General features: G+C 41.7%; 1 protein-coding gene and 1 long non-coding RNA gene across 2 annotated transcripts in view; one reads left to right on the top strand and one right to left on the bottom strand.

Moving 5' to 3' along the window:
• The window catches only part of LOC106592868 (nectin-3), a 149214-nt gene that overhangs the window by 89900 nt on the left and 44966 nt on the right, over positions 1-14348 (bottom strand). The gene's annotated exons all lie outside the window — the stretch shown is intronic.
• LOC145864067 (uncharacterized) lies at positions 5322-14094 on the top strand. Its single transcript, XR_014382640.1, has 5 exons — positions 5322-5494; positions 5688-6011; positions 6296-6401; positions 6548-6593; positions 13782-14094. It is a non-coding gene; the product is annotated as an uncharacterized LOC145864067 (long non-coding RNA).

Raw genomic sequence — 14348 nt, 5'->3', positions numbered from 1 at the left:
CTTCGGCGGAAGTCGTGACAATTATGGCAAGAACAGCTCAAACAAGCAAAGAGAATCGACAGTGCATCATTACTTTAAAACATGTCAATGCGGAAATTGTGAAGAACTTTGAGAGTTTCTTCAAGTGCAGTCACAAAAACCATCAGGCGCTATGATGAAATTGGCTCTCATGAAGACCGCCACAGGAAAGGAAGACCCAGGTTTTGCTCTGCTGCAGAGGATACGTTCATTAGATTTAACCTCTCTGGGCTAGGCGGGGCGAATTCGTCCCACCTACGCAACAGCCAGTGTAATCCAGTGGCGCGATTTTCAAATACCTTAAAAATCCTATTACTTCAATTTCTCAAACATACGACTATTTTACAGCTATTTAAAGACAAGACTCTCGTTAATCTAACCACACTGTCCGATTTCAAAAAGGCTTTACAACGAAAGCAAAACATTAGATTATGTCAGCATAGTACCCAGCCAGAAATAATCAGACACCCATTTTTCAAGCGAGCATATAATGTCACAAAAACCCAGAAGCCAGCTAAATGCAGCACTAACCTTTGATGATCTTCATCAGATGACAACCCTAGGACATTATGTTATACAAAACATGCATGTTTTGTTCAATCAAGTTCATATTTATATAAAAAAACAGCTTTTTACATTAGCATGTGACGTTCAGAACTAGCATACCCCCCGCAAACGTCCGGGGAATTTACTAACAATTTACTAAATTACTCACGATAAACGTTCACAAAAAGCATAACAATTATTTTAAGAATTATAGATACAGAACTCCTCTATGCACTCGATATGTCCGATTTTAAAATAGCTTTTTGGTGAAAGCACATTTTGCAATATTCTAAGTACATAGCCCAGCCATCACGGGCTAGCTATTTAGACACCCGGCAAGTTTAGCCTTCACCAAAATCAGATTTACTATAACAAAAATGTTATTACCTTTGTTGTCTTTGTCAGAATGCACTCCCAGGACTTCTACTTCAATAACAAATGTTGGTTTGGTCCCAAATAATCCATCGTTATATCCAAATAGCGGCGTTTTGTTCGTCCGTTCGACACTATCCTAAAGGGTAAATCAGGGTTACGAGCATGGCGCAATTCGTGACAAAAAAATTCTAAATATTCCATTACCGTACTTCGAAGCATGTCAACCGCTGTTTAAAATCAATTTTTATGCAATTTATCTCGTAAAAAAGCGATAATATTCCGACCGGGAATCTCCTTTTCGGTAAACAGAGGAAAAAACACAAAGACGGGGGCGGCCAGTGCACGCGCCTAAGCCCACTGTCCCTTGATCGGCCACTTGAGAAAGGCGATAATGTGTTTCAGCCTGGGGCTGGAATGACGACATTCAGGTTTTTCCCGGGCTCTGACAGCCTATTGGAGCCGTGGGAAGTGTCACGTTACCGCAGAGATCCTAAGTTTTAGAAAGAGATGTCAAAGAAAGACAATAAATGGTCAGACAGGCCACTTCCTGTAAAGGAATCTCTCAGGTTTTGACCTGCCATTTGAGTTCTGTTATACTCACAGACACCATTCAAACAGTTTTAGAAACTTTGGAGTGTTTTCTATCCAAAGCCAATAATTATATGCATATTCTAGTTACTGGGTAGGAGTAGTAACCAGATTAAATCGGGTACGTTTTTTATCCAGCCTTGAAAATACTGCCCCCTAGCCATAACAGGTTAAAATCAATTTTTATGCCATTTTTCTCGTAAAAAAGCGATAATATTCCGACCGGGAATCTGCGTTTAGGTAAACAGACGAAAGAAAACAAAGCATTCTGTCGACGCGGGCACGAGCCTGAGTCTCACAATACTGTAACCAGCCACTACCCAAACGCGCTACTTTTTTTCAACCAGAGCCTGCAAAGCCACGATTCCGCTTTTTGCCGCCTTCTGAGAGCCCATGGGAGCCGTAGGAAGTGTCACGTAACAGCAGAGATCCTCTGTAATGGATAGAGATAACCAAGAAGGGCAAGAAATTGTCAGACAGGCCACTTCCTGCATGGAATCTTCTCAGGTTTTGGCCTGCCAAATGAGTTCTGTTATACTCACAGACACCATTCAAACAGTTTTAGAAACTTTGGAGTGTTTTCTATCCACAGCTAATAATTATATGCATATTCTAGTTTCTGGGCAGGAGTAATAATCAGATTCAATCGGGTACGTTTTTTATCCGGCTGTGAAAATACTGCCCCCTAGCCATAACAGGTTAATCCAGCCGCTTTGTCAGATTTCAAAAAGGCTTTATGGCGAAAGCATACCATGCGATTATCTGAGGACAGCGCCCCACATCCAAAAACATGAAAAACATTTTCCAAACCAGCAGAGGCGTCACAAAAGTCAGAAATAGCGATAAAATAAATAACTTACCTTTGAAGATCTTCCTCTGTTTGCAATCCCAAGGGTCCCAGCTACATAACAAATGGTTGTTTTGTTCGATAAAGTCCTTCTTTATATCCCCAAAAAGTATTTTTATTTGGCACGCTTGATTCAGTAATCCACCTGTTCCCATCGTTCAAAATGCATACAAAGGAATCCCAAATGTTACCAATAAACTTCATCCAAACAAGTTAAACAACGTTTTTAATCAATCCTCAGGTACCCTAATATGTAAATAAATGCTCAAATTTAAGACGGAGAATAGTGTGTTCAATACCGGAGATAAATAACGAAGTGCGCGCCCTCATCCGCACTACAGTCTAAATGAGAGCCACCTTGAAAAACTTCAAATTCTAGCTAATCTTTTCAAAAAACAAGCCGAAACTCTTTCTAAAGACTGTTGACATCTAGTGGAAGCCATAGGAACTGCATTCTGGGAGGATTTCCTTTGATTTTCCCATAGACAGCCATTTCAATGTGTTGTCACCTCAAAAATATAAAATTCAGGATGGATTCTTCTCTGGTTTTCACCTGCGATATCAGTTCTGTTATACAAACAGACATTATTGTAACAGTTTTAGAAACATCAGAGTGTTTTCTATCCAATACTACCAATTATATGCATATCCTAGCTTCTGGGCCTGAGTAACAGGCAGTTTACTTTGGGCACCTCAGCCATCCGAACTTCTGAATACTGCCCCTATCCCTAAGAATTTTTAAGGAAGAGCTTCTCTTGCTGAGTTATTTCTTTGATTAGGTGAAAGTCCAGCTGAAACTGTTTGCGTTTGCCCTGTACCAATACTGTTCCAGACTTATAGAGATTGATATTAGCTGACTCAGAGTCCTCGTTGTCTAGTATCCATCGGTAACACCCCCCCCCTCCCCCCCCCCACTGACACCTCTCACTTCACATGTCAGTGCTAATTGAAGTTGTATCCCTTTGTCCTAGGAAGCTTGGTAGCCTTAGCATTCAGTCCTTATAAAGTAAAATATATCACTGTAATGCATTTTTCTTCTTGGCTTTTGAAAGTACAAAATAGCTTCAGACTAAGCATGACTCACTCAGTTCCAGGTTGGATGGTGTTTTCAGGTTTGACAGAGCATTTGCTGTATAGTTTGGGAATAATAATCCTTGGGCATAGGAAGCATTCCAGGTAATTCCAGGTAATTCCATCCAAAATCAGGTTGCAGGTTTGGAGTTTTGATTTGAAAGTTATGTTGTTTAGGGTAGCATCCTGTATATGTCCCTGACAAAAAAAATCAAAGTTTGTCTAACTCTAGATCTACCTTTTTCAAGTACAAGAGGGAAAATCTGTCTAAAACCACACAAACCCTCCTCTCTCTGAAACCACACATCCTGTATCAGTTTGACGCCTCCCACTATGCCTGGTTGTCTCATACCCTCTGTATCTTAGTCTCACATGAAGTTCTCAACAGTTATAGGGAAAGTCCACACATAAACTAACAAAACGTATAGTTACCGATGGATCGCATGAACATATAGGTAGACTCTTAAGTTGATCATTTCATCCCAAATGTAAAGACAAATAAACTCAACTAAATGGTCAAAAGCACTGAAAAACACCAAGTGATTCAATGTGATTGAGTCAATGTGAAACTAATCTTAATGTCATGTACTGCATTCTACACTGAGGTAGTTCAGAATGTAGTATGTTCTGGGGTGTCAGACCCCTTAGAGTTGCAGTACTTTATGTGGTTTCCTTTAGGAAATGACTATGGGAAATACAGAGAGGTTAGATAGAAGGGCCCTAGATAATACAACATTTAATATAATCTATTTCTATGGCTCAGACAGAGTGGCCAAGACAGGGCTCAAATCCCATTGCCAAGAGGATGTGTGGTATGGAGTGGGCAGCGCTACCACTAGGCCAGACTCCTGCACTCTCTTGGTACATTTCCACTGAGGATTTAACCCAATGTTTTACCCAAAAGGCTCTGACTTTTCTGTTTCCATCTACGTGGGCCGGTACCCGTGTCTCACTGGCTCATGGCTTCGGCGGACCTGCTCTGACTTGGAGCCAAGGCAAGGCCTGGGTACATTTCAGCTGGCAATTACATAACAACGGCTAACTGTGAATTTGACCACGTTCTCAAAAAAGCAACAGTCTTGAATGATGTAGAGGTTGTTGATTCTGCTTGCCACAAATCTTTGGCGTTACACTGGAAACATAATAACACTAGAGCTAACATAAACATAAAACACTGGTGACACCCTGGTGTCGGGGTAAGTCTAGATGGATAAGCACCATTTGTAGTTTCTGAGCTGACCACTGGCATGGTGTAGCACTTGCCTCTTGGTCTAATGGTTAAGACGTTGGTTTTGGGAGCGAGACAACGGTGGTACGAATCTCACCAGTTACCCTGCAGATATTAGATTAGATTTGTTTATTAGTCACATTCACAGGGTCGCAGATGTAATCGCAGGGTATAGTGAAATTCTTATTCTCTGAGCTCCGGCCTGGACAATTCCAGTCGTCGGGGGCCTGATTGGTGTCAGACGTTTCCCCCATCCCTAGCAAACACACCTGATTTAAACGAATTGCAGTTTTAACTGAAGATCATGATTAGTTGATTATTGGAGTCAGGTGTGTTAGCTGGGGCTGGGGCAAAAGTGTGACACCAATCAGGCCCCCGAGGACTGGAGTTGCCCAGGCCTGCACTAGGCAGTGTCTGCTCCCCCTCAATGGACACCACCCCCCAATGGACATTTATCATTGATACAGTTGTAAATAATACATTTTAACATTTTGGATGTGAAATTCATCATGAAATACAACTCTGAGCACACAATAAATCACTCGGTAATAAAATGCTCAGTGGGTATGTATGATGTCTGAGTAAATGGCTGTGATGTTTCAGAGAAACTCACTTCCGTGCTTCTCTCTCATACGACCACTTCCTCTGTTCTCCCTCCTCCTCAGACTAACGACATGTGAAACTGATCTCTGACTCTAAAGTTCCACTCCACTCTATCCATTTCTCTCTCTGTCAGTCAGTCACGTCCAAGGTCGTCATGGAAACTCTCCTGTCCTGGGACCTAGTGTCTGTTGTCATCATGCTGTTCCTTGTCTGTACAGGTAAGCTACAGTGGATGACCATAGTACAGTGTGTTTGAGTGTGTGTGTGTGTGTGTGTATCTGCCTGCCTACCTACCTGCCTGTCTGTGTTCGGTTTGCATTCTTATGACTTCTTAAAAGGATTAAAAAATCTCACAATGTCATTTAAAGTAAAGTACTTACAACATTGTCTTTGTTGTTTTCTGTCCCATAGAGTCAGCAGCTGACACAAAAAAATATCAGAAAAATAAATCAGCTTCTTTGGGAGAAATTGTTACTTTGGTTTGCAATAACTCAGAGATGGATGCATCATACATCTGGAAGAAGGACACAGTTCTCATTTTCTCTCATAGTGACACACTGAATAAAACTGAAAGAAGATTCACCTCTGACAGGATGAGTGTTGATCCGCCTACAAAGCTGACTATCTTTAATGTAGAGTTACATGACACAGGGAGCTACAGCTGTCAAATAACAGATGATCAAAGTGGTGTACGGACAATGGAGTGGAATTTGACCATCACTAATAACCTCACAGGTAATGGAAGTAATGTTCTGTTTATATTGTAACATGTGGAGAAGAAACTGTATTCTGTAATGCTAGATATAAATATGCACATTTCTGAAGTTGAATTTTTGACATGAACAAAAATGTCAATTATTGTGATAATTATTGCAAACAATCAATACTGAATGTTATAATATTATTATTTGGTTATCTCCCCTTTTTTTACTATATTGTTGTAAAGCAAAGGAATACAACACTTGTTTTAGACTTTTGAGACTTTCCTGAAAATCCCAATTGTTTCTGTCTTAACACAGATCATGCTGAACATGGCCTACGGAGGTTATTGCTCTTCACAATTCCATCTGCTATTGGAGGAGTGGTTCTCTGCATTAACATCTGCTGTATGGTCTGGCTGTGTAGGTGAGTAGCTCAAAGTAGTGTACCTAAGAGCTCAGTTCAATCACATCTGCATTGCCTAAAGCACTGTGGTCTCATTTTGCGTTTGTAGTTGATTAGGAGTTATAGTTTCAATGATATGCCTAATTCATGTTAACTTGTTTCTGCAGGAAACGAAAACAGGAACAGACAAGTCATTGTGATAGGCACAGAGAGGTAAGTAGCTTAATTCAGACGGGTTGGGTTAAATGAGGAAGACACATTTCAGTTGAATGCATTCAGTTGTGGAACTAACTGACTAGGTATCCCCTTTCCCTTTCCATTCAGCACTTGATCATTACTAAACGGAGCAGCTGTTTGACTTGTATTTGTCCCACCAGGAGGATGCCTTTTCCCGTTTTCTTAAACTCATTATGTTCTGTACATTTGTTTCTTTCACACACTAAAAAGTTTACGCTGCATCCTGCTTAGGTTTATGTTGTCTTGAAAATGTGCAGAATGTAAAGGGTTTCAGAAAACGTTATCCTGGGGTTGGGGCGAACAGAGGTTGCGCAGCCTCTGCGTTTTGTAAAAGGCCAGAATACAAATACGGAGTTTTATGCCCCCGTCACGCCCCTCTGAAAGTTCTTTCTCAAAACTATAGGGTCGTCACTAGTTAAAACAGCAACAAAGTCATCATGTGATTTTAAACCAAACCTTAACCCTAACCTTAACCATATTGCTGACCTTATGCTTAACCCTAAGCTTAAATTAAGACCAAAAAGTACATTTTGTGGCTGTGTAACTAGTGGAAACAAAACTTAGGATACAAATCACGTTCTGCCCATGCGTTATTTTACACAAACATTCAAGTTGCTCTCCTTACTCTAGTGCTTTAGGCTACTCACCCTCTTCTAAACCATCAACCAATTTTGATCATGATGATTTACCCTATGTCTCTGCCTCATACTTCTGAACAGCTGAAATAAAAAAACTTGGTGGCGATTCCAAAAACATATACATTGACTGTACAAAACATTAGAAATATGACAGACTGACCAGTTGAATCCAGGTGAAAGCTATGATCCATTGTTGGTGTCACTTGTTAAATCAACTTCAGTCAGTATACATGAAGGGGAGGAGACAGGTTAAAGAAGGATTTTTAATAAGCCTTGAGAAAATTATGACATTGATTGTTCACAGTTGAAGCTGGAAGTTTACATACACCTTAGTCAAATACATTTAAACTCAGTTTCACAATTCCTGACATTTAATCCTCGTAAAATGCCCCTGTCTTAGGTCAGTTAGGATCACCACTTTATTTTAAGAATGTGAAATGTCACAATAATAGTAGAGAGAATGATTTCTTTCTTTCATCACATTCCCAGTGGGTCAGAAGTTTACAAACACTCAATTAGTATTTGGTAGCATTGCCTTTAAATTGTTTAACTTGGGTCAAACATTTTGGGTAGCGTTCCACAAGCTTCCCACAATAAATTGGGTGAAATTTGGCCCGTTCCTCCTGACAGAGCTGGTGTAACTGAGTCAGGTTTGTAGGCCTCCTTGCTCACACACGCTTTTCAGTGCTGTCCACAAATTTTCTATAGGATTGAGGTCAGGGCTTTGTGATGGCCACTCCAATTCCTTGACTTTGTTGTCCTTAAGCCATTTTGCCACAACTTTGGAAGTATGCTTGGGGTCATTGTTCATTTGGAAGACCCATTTGCGACCAAGCTTTAACTTCCTGACTGATGCCTTGAGATGTTGCTTCAGTATATCCACATCATTTTCCCTTCCTCGTGATGCTATCTATTTTGTTAAGTGCACCAGTCTCTCCTGCAGCAAAGCACCCCCACAACATTATGCTGCCACCCCTATGCTTCACAGTTGGGATGGTGTTCTTCGGCTTGCAAGCCTCCCCCTTTTTCCTCCAAACATAACGATGGACATTATGGCTAAACAGTTCTATTTTTGTTTCATCACACCAGAGGACATTTCTCAAAAAAGTAAGATTTTTGTCCCCATATGCAGTTGCAAACAGTAGTGTGGCTTTTTTATGGTGGTTTTGGAGCAGTGGCTTCTTCCTTGCTGAGCGGCCTTTTAGGTACACTTTCACACAGTTTTTGAAGGAACTCGGCAGGTAGGTTGGCCCAAACATCTTGGAGATGTGACCACAGTTTTTCTGTGGATTTAGGCAGCCTCTGTTGCTTCTCTCTCTCTCTCTCTCCTATAATCCGACAGACTCGATGATGTTGAGATTAGGGCTCTGTGGGGGCTTAACCATCACTTCCAGGACTTAATGACTTTCGTTGTATGTTTGGGGTCGTGCTGCAGAAAAGATTTGGGGCCAATCAGATGCCTCCCTGATGGTACTGCATGATGGATAAGTATCTGCCTGTACTTCTCAGCATTGAGGAGACCATAAATTCTGACCAAATCCCCAACTCCATTTGCGAAATGCAGCCCCAAACTTGCAAGGAACCTCCACCATGCTTCACTGTTGCCTGCAGACACTAATTTGTGTACCGCTATTCAGCCCTTCGGCAAACAAACTGCCTTCTGCTACAGCCAAATATTTCAAATTTTTACTCATCAGTCCAGAGCACCTGTTGCCATTTTTCTGCACCCCAGTTCCTGTGTTTTCGTGCATAGTTGAGTCGCTTGGCCTTGTTACAATGTCGGAGTTATGGCTTTTTTGACGCAAGTCTTCCATGAAGGACACTTCTGACCAGACTTCTCCGGACAGTAGGTGGGTGTACCAGGGTCCCACTGTTTTCTGCCAATTCTGAGCTGATGGCACTGCTGGACATTTTCCAGTTGCAAAGGGAAGTAAGCATGATGTGTCTTTCATCTGCTGCAGTAAGTTTCCTTGGCCGACCACTGCATCTACAGTCCTCAACGTTGCCCATTTCTTTGTGCTTCTTCAACAGAGCTTGGACAGCACATCTGGAAACCCCTGTCTGCCTTGAAATTTCTGCCTTGGATAGAACTTTCTGATGCAGTATAACTACCTTGTATCTTATTTCTGTGCTCAGTCTTGCCATGGTGTACGACTTTTGACAGTAAACTGTCTTCAATAACCTCACCTTGTTCCTCACCCAGTTTTATTCCTCCTACACAGCTGTTTCTGGTTCAGTTAATGATTGTGTTTCAACCAACATATATAATTGATGATCATTAGCACCTGTTTGGTATAATGTTTAAATCATACACCTGACTATATGCCTACAAATCCCTGACTTTGTGCAAGTGTACCTAGAAGAATTGATGCTGTTTTGAAGGCAAAGGGTGGTCACACCAAATATGAATTTGATTTAGATTTTTCTTCTGTTCACCCACTTTGTATTTAGTTAATTGATAAAAATAATCTATTAACATGTCTATTTTTTAAAGCATTTTTTCACACCTGACTAAAATTTTTGCACAGTACTGTATGTCATTTCAAATTTGTTTGTTCTGTTTTTGCTAGCAATATTCATAAAAACATTGAAATAAATATTTACACTGACCATCTGCATACCCAGGGGTCCACCTGCTGTACGACATCCCTATGTAGTTTCTATGGAGCCCACTAGAGGTCCCTATCTCACAGGTTAGGATCCTCTATTCTAGGACCTAGGGTCCATTTCAGCAGTTTTAAGTAGCTTCCGCTCCCATTCTTCTGCTTTGGTCTATGAACACAAGACTGATGAATGCAATATGCCTAATGGGAAGGTTATTTCACCTGTCCTACATTATTGTCTCATATCAGTGCAGATTAATGGAAGGAAGTTCAGATTAATTCTCATAAGTACCCCTGTACTTATGAGCAGACACATCATTATTCCCTACCTCCTTTTGGGGATGCAGGTGCAGTGGCTATTAAGTTGAGTCCATTGAGGTGGATAATAGTGTGTGCAGGGGGGGATTAATGCAGGGGTTTACCGGGGCTGAAGCCCCTGGGCCCAGGTCATGAGGGGCCCAAGAGGCAGCAAATAAATATAAATTATATATATCCATTAGAAATTGTATATGTAGTATATGTTTAGTATTTATTTAACTAATCACAGAAGGGCTCAGGAGCCCACCTGCAATGAGTGATGACAGCCCTCTTCTGATCTGCTAATCATCAGATGGGGGGAGGAGAGGAGGTAGGGGGCCCAAATGTGTAACTAGGGGGCCCTGCCTTGATTGGGTAACTAATTAATAAACAAATTGAAAAACGCAGCATAAAAAATACATGTGACTGGTCAATTGTATGAGTCAGGGGCTAAATAGGATAAATAGTTTATAAAAAAATAACTGTGGATGAAGTTTTATCACAAGCACATACATGTAACTGCCACATTTAAGGAAACACCTACATATTGTGTTAAAAGGGTGTTACGCTCCCACAAGCTGCCAGAACAGTTTCAAAGCACCTTGGCATCGATTCTACAAGTGGACCTAAGCCATGCCAGGAAAATGCACCTTACACCATAAACTTTGTATCCCTCATTTACATTTTAGTCATTTAGCAGATGCTCTTATCCAGAGCGACTTACAGTAGTGAATGCATACATTTTATACATTTTTGTTTTCCGAACTGGTCCCCCGTGGGAATCGAACCCACAACCCTGGCGTTGCAAACACCATGCTCTACCAACTGAGCCACATTCCCTCATTTAAGTGTTTCCTTTATTTTGGCAGTTACTGGTGTGCCTACAGTCGGGATGGCCGCAGTTTGGGAAGCATGTGCACCAAATATACAGCTTGTTGCATTGTGGGCATAGACATATAATCTATTGAAGGGTTTTAGAACTGCTTACCCAGGCAATTTGACTGTTAAACTCATGGGTACACCAGCAATGGCTGCCAGTCTTGACTTGATGGGGAACACTAGGCCTATGATTTCTTAATCTGGCCCTGAGTGTGTGTAGTTGTGGGAACGGTTGCAGTTGTCAGCATCACTGTGGTGACCTTGTTCAGAGCCTGCAAAGTTAGTGGCTTACTCTTTAGACATGCAAACTTGATTACTAATTAAGTCTACAACTGTAATTATGTACGCAGAAACTTGGGAAGCAAGTTCAGGGAGTGAATACATTTTATAAATAAAATAATGAAACACGAACAGAGTACCGACGTAGATTAAGAACAAAGACGACTGGGGAAGGAACCAAAGGGAGTGACATATAAAGGGCAGGTAATCAAGGAGGTGATGGAGTCCAGGTGAATGTCATTATGCGCCTAACGCTGGTGACAGGTGTGCGCCCTAAAGAGCAGCCTGGTGACCTAGAGGTCGGAGAGGAAGCACACGTGACAACAACTTAATTCACATTACCTTAACTCAGCAGGACAGTATTGTGTTGTGTTAGTGCTGCAGAAATATAAAAACACACACAAAAATGAACCTAAGATTAGATTAGTCTTCTTGAAAATGAATACTCAAGACTGTCTTGAAAAAACATTCTTCTCTCCCTGTTAGTTTTCCCTGCTCTTAGCATACTATGTATTGAGCAGGTATAACCTCGTACAACCATCCGGAAGGCTTGTGAGGTTACATTCTGTTTCGGTGCACAGCGGTAATCAGTCTGGTAATTGTGAGGCTAAGAGATAGAATCCTGGCAGTAAAAATGGTAGGTCAATGTAATGTTACTGAAATTACAAATTGCATGAGTACTTACTTATTTAGTCCTCTTTGCCCCAGGTAGGATATAAGGCTGCAACAATCTTCTGCCACTGGAGTCTGTCTTTGGCCAAAGTTAGAGCCCTGTCACATGAGCGACCCATCTCTTCCAGCTCAGCTACCCCTGTTCGTCGTCATGTTGTTTATGGCCTGCCTTATTTGCGCTTTCCAGTTGGTGTCCATCTGAGGGCAACTTTGGGGATCCTTTCTGGCAGCATCCTCAGCACATGGACAAGCCAGCGTAACCTGCGTATTTTAATTTCCTGGGGGATTTTGCACTAAGCAATTTATCTATAGCCAGCCTCCTCTTATCGGTTTTCTTCCATGTATCATGTGTTAACCTCTTCTTGCCCTTCTTTCTAAAGCCAATAATTTTCTTTGGTGTTTCTGTGTATGCATTCATGATGTTACTCCAAGTGGTTTCAACTGTGCCCTGGTCTTCTTCCTCTGCATTGGCTAATGGACTGAAGCGATTTTCTAGCTCAAAGCTTTCTTTATGTCAGGATATGTGAGCTTGTTGATGTCAAAGACTTTCTGCCCTTGTTGTATGGTGTGTGTGGATCACAGCGTCAGCCTCACCTGGGCTATTAGCAGGTAGTGGTCGCTGTTGCCCCACGGTGGACCGTGACATACACAGAAACCTTTGCCATTTCTTGTTGATAATGATGTGGTCGATTTGGTTGATGGTGTGACCATCTGGGGATCTCCATGTTATCTTATGGATGTGTTTGTAAGGGAAGAGTGGGCCACCAATCACACAGCTGTTATTGAGGCAGAAGTCAACAAGCCTTTCACCGTTGTTATTGATTGTACCACAGCCGTGTTACCACATAGCCTGTTCACAGTCTGTATTATCGGCTCAAACCTTGGCATTCAAATGTCCCGTTATCATGATCACATTGTTGTGGGACCTTGGATACTGCTTGTTGTAGCTGCTCCTACCAGTCATGCTTGTCCACCTCCTCTGCCTCATCGGTGGGGTCATTGCATTGCAGGTTGGTGAACAGGAGTCAAATCCTGCTTAATGATGGGTTCCCATTCCAAGAGTGATGTGGCAGTTCTACTGATAATGAGGGCTACAACACTAGAATCATCCTTTCCTGAATAGAGTATTGTTGAGCAATCGCTTGTCACCTTGGGTCCAGAACGAGTTCACTTGCTTTTTCTTTAACACAGGATGTCCATGTTGTACCTGTCCATATCTCTGTAAACTTGAGCTGAGTTTGAAGGTTTAAACATGGTGGGGACTGTAGTTTTGGTCCTAGAAAGCTCCTGATTTCTCGGGTAGGGCTTTCATCTGAAGCTGTATTAGTGCATATGGGTTGGCTGAAGTTTCCTGTTGAGTTCCTTGTTGCTGTAGTTTTCAAAGTTGTTGCAGTTTCTGTAACAATGTGTGTTTTTACCGGGTGGGTTGGTAGCCCCACACCCAACCCCCAACCAGGAGGGCCAGGTGCTGTGTTTAGTCTGGCCTCTCACCTGGAACCTGCCAGGCATGGTTGAACCTGCCTGGGGCCAAAACCCCACCGGTATAGCTTTCAGGATCACTGAAACACGCAATCTTCAAGGAAACAGCACTCAGGGAAGAGCTTTTACATGTAAATACCTTTTACTGTGTAATGGTTTGGCACAGGCATCTGTTGGTCTTCGTTGGTCAGGGGTGGCATTTCATTAGCCTGGGGCCAACTGAAACCAATGTTGAACCGAAGGAATTCCCCAGTCTGCTCCCAGTCTCTTTATGTTGCATCTCTTGATAATGTCATTCACTTTTGTCATTTTCTTAGGTGCAGCAGGAATGCAATGAGGAGGTGATTTATGAAAACTGTCTAGCTACAGATGCTGCACAACACTGTCAACATGGACCCACAACACTGAGAGAAAAAGAGGCAGATTAAACAGGAGGAGAACAGAGAGCGTGACTGAGGGGTGGAGGTATGGGTGAGAAAATGTATAGCATTTCTATTTCAGACATTGACCACCTGTTACCAACAGCGCTGAGGTGATGGAAATAATGTATATGGACGTAACAGCAACAACAAAAAAATGAAAATCATGTCTATTATGAATAACAATATGACTGAACTACTGTAATGTGTACACATATAGAGAAACATGCAGACTGCAGCATGACAACTTAAGGCCACTGGTCACACTATGATGGGAGAAAGACAAAGTGGTATAGCGAGGCCTGAGAAAGAGTTGGTGCAGCTGTCAAACTGTAAATAAGCGTTGTTTGTGAATACATGTGCAAATAGAAAATCGTAAAATTTCCTGCACTTGGTAAATAAAAGCAAATTGTTGTCATTATTTACATTCATCACAGCAGTACAGCTGCTCTTGCATTGTCTCTC

The sequence above is a fragment of the Salmo salar genome, chromosome 25, assembly GCF_965601325.2.
Source record: "Salmo salar chromosome 25, fSalSal1, whole genome shotgun sequence".
NCBI classification, from domain to species: Eukaryota; Metazoa; Chordata; class Actinopteri; order Salmoniformes; family Salmonidae; genus Salmo; species Salmo salar.
Note: the sequence above shows the minus strand (reverse complement) of the source record. Positions and strands in the feature narration are given on the sequence as shown.